Source organism: Camelus ferus, chromosome 13 (assembly GCF_009834535.1).
Source record: "Camelus ferus isolate YT-003-E chromosome 13, BCGSAC_Cfer_1.0, whole genome shotgun sequence".
In the NCBI taxonomy this organism is placed as follows: domain Eukaryota; kingdom Metazoa; phylum Chordata; class Mammalia; order Artiodactyla; family Camelidae; genus Camelus; species Camelus ferus.
Genome location: NC_045708.1, coordinates 39327086 through 39339348, shown reverse-complemented (window position 1 = coordinate 39339348; position 12263 = coordinate 39327086). Strand labels below are relative to the sequence as shown.

Here is a 12263-nt window from a genome sequence, read left to right as displayed (position 1 = left end):
TGAATTCAAATTCATTTTTCCATATCTACAACTAAGTTGTCCACTTCCATTTATTGAATAGCCCCTCTTTTCCCCCTGGGGAAACTGAGGCCAGAGAGATTCAGCAACTTGCCCAAGATAAAGAAGCTAGTGTCAAAGCCAGATTCAAAGCCAGGCAGTCTGGCTCTGGAGACTTCCATAGTTTGAACCACCCTGGTATACTGCCTTTTGCTTCTGTCATTCAAATTAAATACAGGGTTCTGTGCAGGATCTCAGTTCTATTTCACTGGTCAATTTGTCCATTCCTGAGCCAGCCCACACTGTTTTTTTGGTTGTTGTTTGTTTGTTTGTTTGTTTGTTTGTTTAACAGGCTTTGTTCACTTTATTTTTTGCATATAAAACTAAGTGGTGGCCACAGCTGGAGCCTGGATCCTCTGCACAGAAACTCTGGTGTGGGTCTTCACGAGATGGTCAGTGAATTCCTGATAGGGAGACTTGGTGAACACAGTCTCTTTCCAAATATCGGGGGTGAGATAGCTGTAGGTCTTGGAGATGGCATCAAAGGTGGCCTTGGCAAAGTTGCCCAGGGTGGCGGTGCAGCCCCTGGCAGAAGTGTAGCAGTCATCAATACCAGCCATCATCAGCAGCTTCTTGGGCACCTAGGGCTGAAACAATGCCAGTGCCCCTGCGGGCAGGGATGAGGCGTGCCAGCACAGAACCACAGCGGCCAGTCACCTTGCAAGGAACTGGTGTGGGGCTTGCCGATATTGTTCTCCCAACAGCCTCACCACACAGGGACGATGGAGAGCTTGGCCAGGATGATGGCCCCCCGGATGGCTGTGGCCACCCCCTTGGAGCACTTAACACCCAACCAACATGTCCATTGGAATCACCAATGGCGACAAATGCCTTGAACCGGGTCCGCTGGCCAGCGCGGGTCTGCTTTTGCACAGGCATAATCTTCAAAGCCTAGTCCTTCAGGGATGGCCACAAGAAAAAGTCAATGATCTCAGATTCCTTGAAGGGCAGGGAGAAGAGATAGATCTCCTCCAGAGGCTTGATCTTCATGTCCTTCACCAAGCGGCCCAGCTTGGTGACAGGGAGCCACTCTTTGTCCTCTGCCTTGCGTCTGTGAGCTCCACGGGCACAGCCACAGCCTCGACTCCAGATGCCGCTGCCGAAGCCTCCCGGAAGCCACCATGGCCTCCCGTCCCAGGACCCCCCGGGGCCTCCAGGGCCTCTGGGCCCTCCTGCAGCACTGGCATTACCCGCCATTCGGTGTTCTCTCAGAAAAGAAGCCAGCCCACACTGTTTTAACTATTAGGGCTTTATAATAAATACTGATATCTGGTCTACCACCAAGGGCAAGTCCACACGTCTTATTCTTCGTCAGAAAGGGTAGAGGCTATTTGGGCGATTTTTATTCTTATACATATATATCAGAATCAATATGTCAAATTCCATAGATATCCCTGTTGGAATATTAGATTGGAGTTGCATCAAATATATTTATATATTAACATGATTTAGGGACAATTGATACCCTTATGAATGTTAGGTTTTGCATTTAAGTCTTCAGTGTTCCTCGGTTAAGTATTAAAATCTTTTTCATGCTAGTCTTACACATCTTTTGTTTCTTAGACACGTTATCCCTTGGATACATCTTTTGCTGCTAGGGTCTTTCTTATTACATTTTCTTATCCTGGGGTCCATGGTCACTAAGGCTGGGCTCCAGGAGCTCTGTGAACCTTATGAAACTGTATATGCATTTTGTGGAAGTAGATAACTTTCATCGGACTCCCCAGTAACTACTGCCAACAGTACTAAATGTTTCTCATGTGCCAGGCACTCCCCTGGGCACTTTACAAGTCCCTCAACCACCCTGGGAAATAGATGCAGTTATTCTCCCATTTTATGGATGAGGACACTAATTTTCAGAGAGGTTAAGTACTTTGCCTGAAGTCACACAGCTAAGAAATTAACAGCCAGCATTCAAACCTAGGCTGTATGGCCCCAAAGCTATCCACTGAACCTCTGTAATCTGTAACCTCCAAAGAGGTTGAGGACTTCTGCTCCAGGCCAAGGCACTTGGTCTCTCTAGGCTCCTATTTGTTCATCTGTAAAACATGTAGAGGATTACTACTCCACCTACCTCTCAGGGCTGACTGGAGAGACAACTGAGTCCATGGATGGGAAAGAGGCTCTGTAAACCACAAAGTGCAGCATGAGGTGGCAGAGGTAGCAGAGAACGCAGGGGCTCGGGCGACTCTCCACCTCTCCCACCACCGCTGCCAGCTTCCCAGGCAGCCCCTTCCCAGGAGATGGAGGACACCCAGGCTCAGCTGGGAAGGGGCTGTCCTGCCTGAGCACCCACTCTGCACCAGGCCCTTTGTTGGGTGGGGACACAGAATCAGATGTGGCCCCTGTGGTGGGTCCACATCTAGTGGGTCCAACCATAACAGGTGATGACAAGGGGTGAAAGGGCCATGGCAGAGGTAGGCCTGGGGGTGGCAGAACCACAAAGAGGTGCCTTGTCCAGCCTGGTGGAGCCAGGGAAAGCCTCCTGCTGGAGGTGACCATGAGCTCTCCTTGCACCACCGTGGCCAGGCCCCCTCCACTAGATGACCATCTCCTGGCTTCCCTTAGGGCTTCCTCCACTGCCCCATTTGGAGCAGCCATTTCAGCTCTGAAGGTGCGCATTCATGGTGCCATGGCCCTGCCTGGGCCCCCTCAGTGATCTCCACTACTCTCACCACAAAATCCATAGTCCTTCCCACGGCCTCTCCATCAGGCCCCAACCCCTCATTTCCTGGCCTCACCCTGAGATTAATCACCCTCAACCCCACTGGATTTCCTGCAGACTCACCAGCTCTTCCTACCTCCCGACCTCAGCACCTGGGGCCCCCCTCCCTCACTCTCCCTGGAGGGCTCCTCTCCTGCTCATCCCCTGGGCCCCAGCTTAAATGACACCTCCTCAGAAACACCTTTTCTGCCCACCCCATCTAGAGAAGGTCTTCGCTGGGCTTTCAATTTTCTGTCTCAGCCCCTAGTTGATTCCCTTCATAACTCTTACTATAATTTCCAATTATTTTATCCATTTTTCTCTCCTCTCTCCCTCCTATCCTCTCCCATTATAAATGCTTCGTTAGGGCAGAGGTCATTCTCAGCAGTCTCCTCCAAGCCTAGCCACAGCAGGCACTCAATAATTTTTTTGAAAAAAATTATTATTATTATTATTATTGGATGAATGAATGAATGAATAAATGAATAAATGAACTGGATTTTAAAGACTCTAGAGCTGTGGTGTCCAATACAATAGCTACTAGTCACATGTGGCTATTCAAATGTAAATAAGTTAAAAGCAAAATAAATGTAAAATCCAGTTCCTCAGTTGCACGAGTCACATTTCCAGTGCTCCGAATCTACACGTGGTTAGTGGCTACTGTCTGGGACAGCACAGATATAGAACATTTCCGTCACTTCAGAAAGTTCTGTTGGACTGTGCTGCTCTGGACGACCTTAAAGGCAGAGAAAGTGGAGCAGAGGGAACAGCGTGTACCGAAACCTACAGGTGCAAGAGAGCATGGTGGCATCATGTTCTAGATCTCCATCCTTGCACAGCCCTGTTCACTGTGACAAAGCTTGGCTTAAGGCAAGGAAGAATGTCAGAACTTGGAGAGTCCTAGGAGACAGCTGGTCCCATCCATTTCTCTTAGAAGTGGAGACTGTGGCCTGAGAGAGGAAGAAACGTACCCAAGATCACAAAGAAAGTCACATGAATGGGGTCAGAACCCAGGCCTCCTGACTCCCATGGCCTTAGGAGTCGGTTTCCCCCCACCAGGCTCATGGACACCTCGTCCCTCCTTCCCGGCCCCTCTCCCCACCCGCAGCCAGGCCACTGAGCCTGGAGAGCCCCCGCCCCAGGAGCATCTCATCCTCAGCACTCAAACTGGCCGCTTTTATTTACTCTTTAAAGTATCACAACCTCCCTCCCAGCATCTGACCCCTAGAAATTTTAGACATCCCAAGGAGAATAGCTGCTTATAACCATTTGCTAATTACATGTATGGATGTCAATTAATTCATTTAACTAATTAGCCACTCGATGAGCACCATGCACCAAAGAACTGTAAAAGACAGGCATATGGTGAGGAGGAGGGCATTGGGTGCTCACGCAGCATGCAGGGACGGAGGAGGGAGGGCACAGTGTTTGCAGCTCCTCCCCACCCCTAGATGAGTGGAGGGAGGTGGCTTCATGGCTGGGGAAATGGAGCCACTGCTGCTGCTGCCATAAAGCATCATTACAGCTTTCCGCTAAGAGGAGTGCTGGAAAAAAAACACACACATGAGCACCATATGTGCAGACAAGCACACACATTTCTGTTCATACACACACTCACGTGCTCACAGACCAGTATGCACATACCCATAAGCACAGTGCACACCACATGCACACACATGGACACATTGGGTCATGTGGAATCAATGCACAATTTCTTCATCAAGTCCTACCTTCAAGTGGAGGCTGGAGGAAGGGAATCCTCTTTTATTGCACCCGACTTTGTGCCAAGCACTGTGCTCAGCCCTTCCACATACGTCATTTCATTTAATCTTCATATAACCCCGCAAAGAATGAGTTCTCTCCATGTCACAGTTGAGGCAACTGAGGCTCAGAGAAGCCAAGACACTCACCCAAGGCCACACAGCTGATAAGTGGCAGAGGTGGAGCTAATCCCCACACCTCTGTGACCACCTGCTGAGGAGGGCAGGTGAAGGGAGAGGGGGAGTTTTATCTGCTTGCAGTTGATGGGATTTTGGGAAGATAACCCCTTCTGGAGGGTACTAACTGCTTGGAGAGTGAGAAGAACCTTTGTGAGAAGACGAGAAGAAAAATTGAACACTGATGGGAAAGAGGTTTGCTGGGAGGAGAGGAAGACACACACTTGGGGCTCTTTCACAATATCATTCTCACCAGGAAAGGAACCTCCTGGTCAGCCTCAGCTCATCCCATCAGTCCACTCTGATGCCACCTCTGTGCCAGACCTGGCACCCAGGACACAGGGCAAAGATCTGACCTCACAGCCAGGTGAGGCGGACAGAGGGACGTAGGCTGTCACCAGAAGAGCAAGCACTTGACTTAGCTGTCTGGATTGAGGGCCCAAGCTCTCCCCACCTTCTTCCTGCCTTCAAGGGGCTGGGCTCCGAAGCCTAAGATGAACCCCTTGAGCTCCCTGAAAAGGACTCTAGCCTCCTCCTTCAGGCCTTCTCCCTGGGGTCCTGCCCTGGCCTTTCATAGCTTTCCTCATCCCCGTAACGACTGCAGGGGGTGACCTACCCAACAAAATGGGAATGAAAGTTTCTCCAGTTTTAGGGGAAAAAAAGAAAATTCTCCAACCCCCTCTTCCCTCTCCTTTACTGCTCCTTATGTCCACTCACCAAAGTGACACAGGGGACCACAGTTAGGGGATTTATTTGTTCATCTATTCAACCAACACTCCAGAGAATTCCTCTGGTCTAGGACTGGATGGTCTCAAACACTCTTTTAAGCCAAAACCAGCCAAACAAATACTTGCAGCTCAACCCCCAGCCGGCATCAACAGAACACTCAGTACTTCTATCAGTTAAAAATCTTTCTGTGGCGAGTAACAGAAGATCCAACACAAAGTTTCAGCAAAGAATATATTGCCTCACATACAAGGAGTACGTGGCAGCTTCAGGAAAAGCTTGATTCAGGGGTTCAAGCAATGTCATTAGGACCAGCCTCTCTCTGTCTCTTGTTCTTACCATCTCCTATGTGTTGGCTTCATTCTAAGGCTGCATTTGGTGATGAGCGTCTCTTCTCCGATTCAAGTCCACCAGGAAAGAGGAGCTTTTCCAAGAGCTCCTACAGAAGCCCTGGGATTCACTGTGATTGGATGTGCTCAGGAACGTGTCACCTCTGAACCAGTCCCCACAGCCAGGGGGATGCTATGCTCAGATTGGCTGGATCCAGGCATAGAGCTCCAGCCAAAATTCAGAGTAGGGGCAGGTGGAGCCCCAAATTTTGTCAGAAGAAGGGGGAATGGACAGAGGACTAGGAGGCAACCTACCAATACCCACTACAATGTTCTTCTAAACGTTCAAGGTCAGAAGGATAGGGAGGATCAGCCCTGTTGTGGAGCTAAGGTAACTGAGGCTGAGAAAGGAGATAAGCCTAATACAGATGCTACAGTGGATAAGGGATTGGACCAGGATTTGAACCAATTCCTCTTCACTTCCTCCTTGAGCCTTCCCCCCACATCAAGCACTCAGCAGCACTCTCCGGGCATCCGATCTAGAATGAACCGCCTTCCTCAGTTCTGCTGTCCGCCCATCAGAAGTCTGGACCAGCAGGGCCTCCTGACTTCCTGGGAAGGGCCTCCAAGGCTGGGGACTTGGTGAGAGCCAGGCTGCCCCATCCACATAGGCATGGGCCCCACCCACACCCTCTGTGCTTGCTCCAGGACAAGCCCACATCCTGCAACGCAACTCTCCCCAGGCTTCTCTCTGCCCAGGTGTGGTGGGGACAGGCCAGGAGGGCCCAGGAGCAGCCCCAGCCAACGACTAGTGGAAGCTGGAGGATAAACGCAGCTTCCTGGCCCCGTGGTGCCATGACAAGGTGGGGCCTACTCCACCCAGCTGCCCATAGTAGTGACTGTTCTGATAATCCGCCTTTCCTGGCTGCCTTCCCTGTCCTGTCTCACTCCCCTGATCCTCTCCCTGCTTCCTGGGTTCATCTCTCAAACAGCCTTGCACTTGAACCCTTGTCTCAGGATCTGCTTATGGAAAAATACAACTAAATATGCCCCCCATTCTTCTGTAAAATTAGGGTACAGGGAGCCTGAGTCAGGGGTTCAGCCAGATTGACAATGCTTTTTCAAATGCTTTTCTTTTCTGTCTGGCTTTCACCCCTCTCCCCCTCCTAAAATCCAGGCCTCTCCCCTCCCTGCACCCTGCCCTCCCTACCAAGTCCCAGATGTCCCCCAGCCTCTTTTAAGTCTTGTGAATTCCCCAGCCCCTGGCATCTTCTCAGTCAAAGGCATTCTCTTCTCTGCCAGGTTCTGTGCTGAGAGGAGGTGGAAACTAGATTCCTTGGTGAGGGAGGGCAGGAGGGGGGTCATGGAAATAGAGTTCACTCCCTCCTTGTGCATCTAAAAATTCAGACACATTCCACACCTCAAAAATGAGTTTCCTGTCGAAAACCCTCGTCGTGTCTACATATGCCTTCTGATAATGTAACTTTTGCCTAATTATGCTCACTGTGGAAAACTTTACAAAACCCTCTTACATTAACCCCGCACCAGGGGGTGCCATGTTTAAGGGCTCCAGACTGGTTCCTCCCCAAGCTTCCTGATGGGGTGGGAGAGCTCTGTCTTTCTGTCTCCCTTTGTCTGCCTCCCCACCCTCTCCCTCTCAAGGACTGTCTTCCCATCTTCCTTCCTCTGGAGTATCTGGAGATAAGAGGTATCAGCTATCAGATGCTGTGGAACAAATCACACCAAAACTTAGTGACACAACACAATAATTTTTTATGGTCACAAGTTCTGTGGGCCAAGATTTCGGGAAGCTCCTTTGGGTCTTCGATGCAGCCGCAGTCACCTGAAGGCTTGACCAGGCCCAAGGAAGGTGACCCACTCCCATGACTGGCTAGTGGTTGCTGGCTGTTGGCCGAGGGCCTCAGCTCCACCCCACGTGGGCTTCTCCACAGGCTGCTCGAGTGTGCTGACAGCCCAGCCGACCGGCAGCTGGCTTCCCCAGAGCAGGAGAGCCAGGAACCCCACACAGAAGCTCCAATGCCTGTTGTGATTCAGTCTTGGGAGCCACATCGTCATTGTCATCTTATTCTGTCAGCCATACAGGGCCTCCCTGATTCAGTGCTGGAGGGAACCACACAGGAGGTGTGGGTCATCGGGCCATCTTGGAGACTGACTACCATAGGAAGTTAACTGGAGCCCTGTCCACTTCGAGGCAGTCCATGATGCCTGCTCCCTCAGTTCTGGTCCCGCCCCGACACACCCCTCCCCCCCACCTCCACTACCACAGTCCACCCTAACTTGATGAGATTGGTATTTAGTAATGTGTACCAAGAATTCAGGGAACAGGAAGTTCCCAGAATGTGATCCCCAGAATCCGTGAGCAGGATACAGGATCGCTTTATGTGACTTAGTTATGGGATAATTTGATGTACAGCATTAGATAATGGGCTGTCCCCTAACTCCAAAGACAGTGTATTAAAGCAGTGATTCTGCCCCAGGACAACCCAGCTCTCAGACATCAGGCTCCCTACAGTCTTACCAATCAAATGGGTCACTGCCCCCACCCCTTCCTCCCCCTGTGAAACAAGCCAGAGGAGTGGAGAGGGAGGCCAGAAGAGTGTTCATTCCAACACATCTTCAGCTTCGGCCATGAGGGGAAGTGCAGACAGGAGGAGACACTCCTGCAGCCCACACCCACACACCTGGGCCTTGTTTTCCTCCACCCCTCTGCCTGGCTGTCCATGCACAACCGCAATTCCTGTTGCCTTTTCAAGCACTTTAGCCCTTCCTCCTCTCCCCTCCACCTGCCCCCCATCACCACCCAGGCCTCAAGCTAGCATCTGTAAATACGCAGACAAGGGCCTTCTAGTCCAGCTTCTGCTTTTGGCAACACAGTGAATCAGCAGAAGCTGGAAGACTTTACAGTTTGTTCCCGAGCTTACTAAATGAAAGAGCGGCAGGTTACCCTAGGAACCAGCCCCGGCAGGGAGGCAGGGAGGGGTAGCAATTTCCAGGTTGATAGGGTAGGGGTAGGAATTTTCTATTCCTTAAGGTTGACCATATCTGGAAGGAATAGCATCAAAACTATTTTTAAGCCACAGAGGTTTCTTGGGACGTCACCGGGATAGCACATGGAATGGGAGGAATCTTGGCAGGAACCTGGATGGTGGCTCCAGGGGCCTTGGAAACCTGAACATAAACCAAACTTTTAACAATGATTATGTCTAAGGAACGGGATCATGGAAGACATGCTTCCTCCACATGGCTTTCTTTCTCAACAGTTATATATAATCAAATATATAATCAACAATAATAAAGTTCCCATTTAGAAAGAAAAAAGAGGTTTGAAGCAAGGAGGGGGATGCCTGGAGCCCCACAACCTCTGTCCCCTCGTGGCTCCCACCGCAGAGCCCTGGGGCACCTCCACTGGCTAATTACTCAAGATCTTCCAGTGCAAAACTACTGTCAAACATGAGACCTGTCCAGAGTCTGGACCCAGCCTCACCTGCCCTGACCTGGCCCAGGACAGCAGCCAGCACCTCAGGGCCCACGAGCACCCCACGTGTAGAGACCTGGGCCCCCACTGCTGATCTGCTGCCTGCTGACGAATGGTCCTGCCTTCCCCACGAGCCGTGACTCCCGGGCCCATCCATCAGCTACCCAGCCGGTGCAATCGGAGTTTAATGATGTCATGACAGGAGTGATTACAATTGTTAATTACCTTCCAGCCATCAGCAGCTTCTGCAAGCCCTCAGCCATGTGGCAGCTGCCACAGCCACCCTGTGCCTGCACATACTTCTCCTGGTCTCATCAACCGCTCCCAAAGGCCCTGGGATAAGGGGATGGGCATTTCAGTGAGGAATTTCAAGGGACCGGCGTGTCCCCCAGACCCTGGCACTCTGAAGGCCTGAGTGTTTGCCTTCCGGGTTGAATTTGTAGAACCCATGCTGTCGGAGTCTCAAAGGAAAACACTGACCACATCACTATCTCCTCACAGTCAACGGCTCTTCACTGCCACAGCATGAAGTCTAAACCCCTTAGCTTGGCGTTTGAAATGCTCCACGAAGGCAGGTTCCTGCCTTCCTCTAGTTCCATCTCCCATTACTCAGTTCCACACACCCCACTGACGGAGCTGCCAGCCACTCCTCATGCTCTCCCAGCCCCGTGCCTGGGCCCGCGCTGGCCCTTCACCCTGGAAAGCCCTTCACCCATAACTCCACACATTCAATTCCTACCTGTTCTTCCAGGCCTGCCTCATGCTAACTCCGCAGAATATGGCCCAGATCTTCCCTCTCACCCCCATGCCCCAACCCCAAGTAATTTTGGCCTCCTGGGATCTCCCAAAGCACTTCACCTGAGCCTCCTTCCTCACACATCAATTCCCGGGTCTAAGTAAGGTATGAGTCCATGACCTGGCTCTCCCACAGCAGCAAGCTCCTGACAGCAGGGCCTCAGCACCCAGCACAGGGCCCGGTGTGGAATAAGGGCCCAGAGTCAGTGGCTGAGTCTTAGAGCTGCCCAGGAGGGGAGAAGTAAAAATGGCCCAGAGAAGGAGGCAGCGTGCACCACTGCCTCCTCCTCAGGAGTGCTGTGCCCGCGTCCAGGCCCGCCCCACCTTACCCAGGAGTGATGGCCCCCTCACCGGTCTCCCTGCAGCCCACCCCCACCCTCCAGCAGCCAAAGCAAGCCTTCAGCTGTGAATCAGATTCTGCTACTCCTTGGTTTAAAACCCTCATCCCTTCTAGGTTAAGTCCTTTGGTTTAGCGTTCCAGGATTTTCATGACCACAGCAGGTACTTTTAGTGCTGCCTGCACAGCTCACCGCCATCCCTCTCCTCTGAAGACACCTTCACACACAGGTCAAGGCCAAGCCAGCTGTGTTTGTACCTCACACCCTCTCCCCGTCACAGGTGACAGGGCCTGGCTGGGCCCACTTGGTCCAAGCTCAGCCAATTAGATTCTCTCTCCTCCCCCGGGAACTGAGTGGGGTATAAGTGCCCTGGGGCGATGCGGTGGTTGTCCTGCACCTGGAGCCCGGAGAGGACAGATGAAAGGGAGGGGCACAAGGAAGGGAAAGAAGAGGGGCTCAGAGACACAGAAAGATTCCGGGCGCCTCTGTAGGCTGCGCCTGCCCCTCCCCCAGACCCAGCTGCACTGGGTTCCAGGAGAGGCTCCCATCTCCTTAAACATGGTCCTTTTCTTCTTACTCTGGTTTCTGTTAAATGTGTAAAAGATGGAGGAAAGTTTGCTCATCCAAACATGTATAGTTTGGAACAAACATCAGATGTGTTTGGAAGAAATACTCTGAAAAGCCATTTGGGGAGCAGCAGGCATGTGAAGGTGCAGGTTCCAAGGGCTTGTCTGTGTTTCATGGGTTGTTGGGGAGGCTGCCTGCTGAGTGGCAGACGAGAGCACCATGCTGCTTCTAGAAGCAGTCTGCGGTCGGGGTTCCAGAGAACCAACCACCTCCATTTGAAGCCCAGCCCTGCCACTCGCTGGTGATGTAAGACTGGACCTGTTATCTCTGGCTTCAATTGCTGCATCTGTAAAACGGGCATGCGGATAATAATGGTGTCTACCTCAAGGGGGTATTGTGAGGGTTAAGTAAGTTAATATGTGGAAAGCACATGGTAGGGCGTGTTAAGGGCAAACACCAAGTATTAGCAACAGTGGGGAAAGTGGACGCTATTGCTGTAAAGGGCCTGGAGTCCTGAGGTAAACTCAGGTGTGCAAATTTAAGCCAGGATCTGGGGCATAAGTGAGCTTGAGAAGAAAGGAACTTAAAGTGGATTACTCACCACTGCATTCCCGGGGGGTCTCCAGGGCACATGGCAGCCCAAGTCCCTGCTCTCACAGAGCTTCCATTCTAGAAGGGGACAGGCACTCAACCAGGTCCCTGCAGATGACGATTACAAAGACAGCCGAAACCAGGAAGGTGACAGGGGGTGGACTGGAGGGCTTCTCTGGATTCGGCAGTGACTGAGGAAGAACTAACCGCTCGAGGCACCAGCCATGTGGCGGGAAGCTGTCAAGGAGGGAACAGCATGTACCAAGGCTGGAGAAGGTGAGTGATGCCAGCAAGGCGGGGAGCCATCTGTGAGAGGGCAGGACAGGGCAGACCACTGGGCAGGCAGCAGAGTGGGGCCACAGGAGAACAGAACATCTAACATGGACTCTGTAAGGTTCTTTGCTATAAAGCATGAACAGAAATGGCCTCATCTCTGCCTTAACCTTCAGTCCATCCCCTTTGCCCATTAATGCTTTGGGGTGGTTTGGCTCTCTTGGGGGAAATCAAGAAAGTTCTGAATTCAGCAAGAAACAAAAACCAAGACAAGAGGTGCAGGTACCCAGTGGGGCTGGCCCCTCTAAGGCTCTCTTCCTCCAAACTTAGCCCTTCCTAAAAAAAGGTCCACAAAATCCCATCATATTCACCCAGAGCCCAAGGCTGGTTAACCTGCCTCAAAAGAGAAGCTGAGAGGAACTCACCTTTGTCCTGTCTTCAGCTGGTCTG

The 12263-nt window shown here is 51.7% G+C and overlaps 1 pseudogene; it reads right to left on the bottom strand.

The window, feature by feature from the left end:
- Positions 1–302: 302 nt before the first annotated feature.
- On the bottom strand, positions 303–1269 carry LOC102515580 (annotated as a pseudogene).
- Between the last annotated feature and the right edge of the window lie 10994 nt (positions 1270–12263).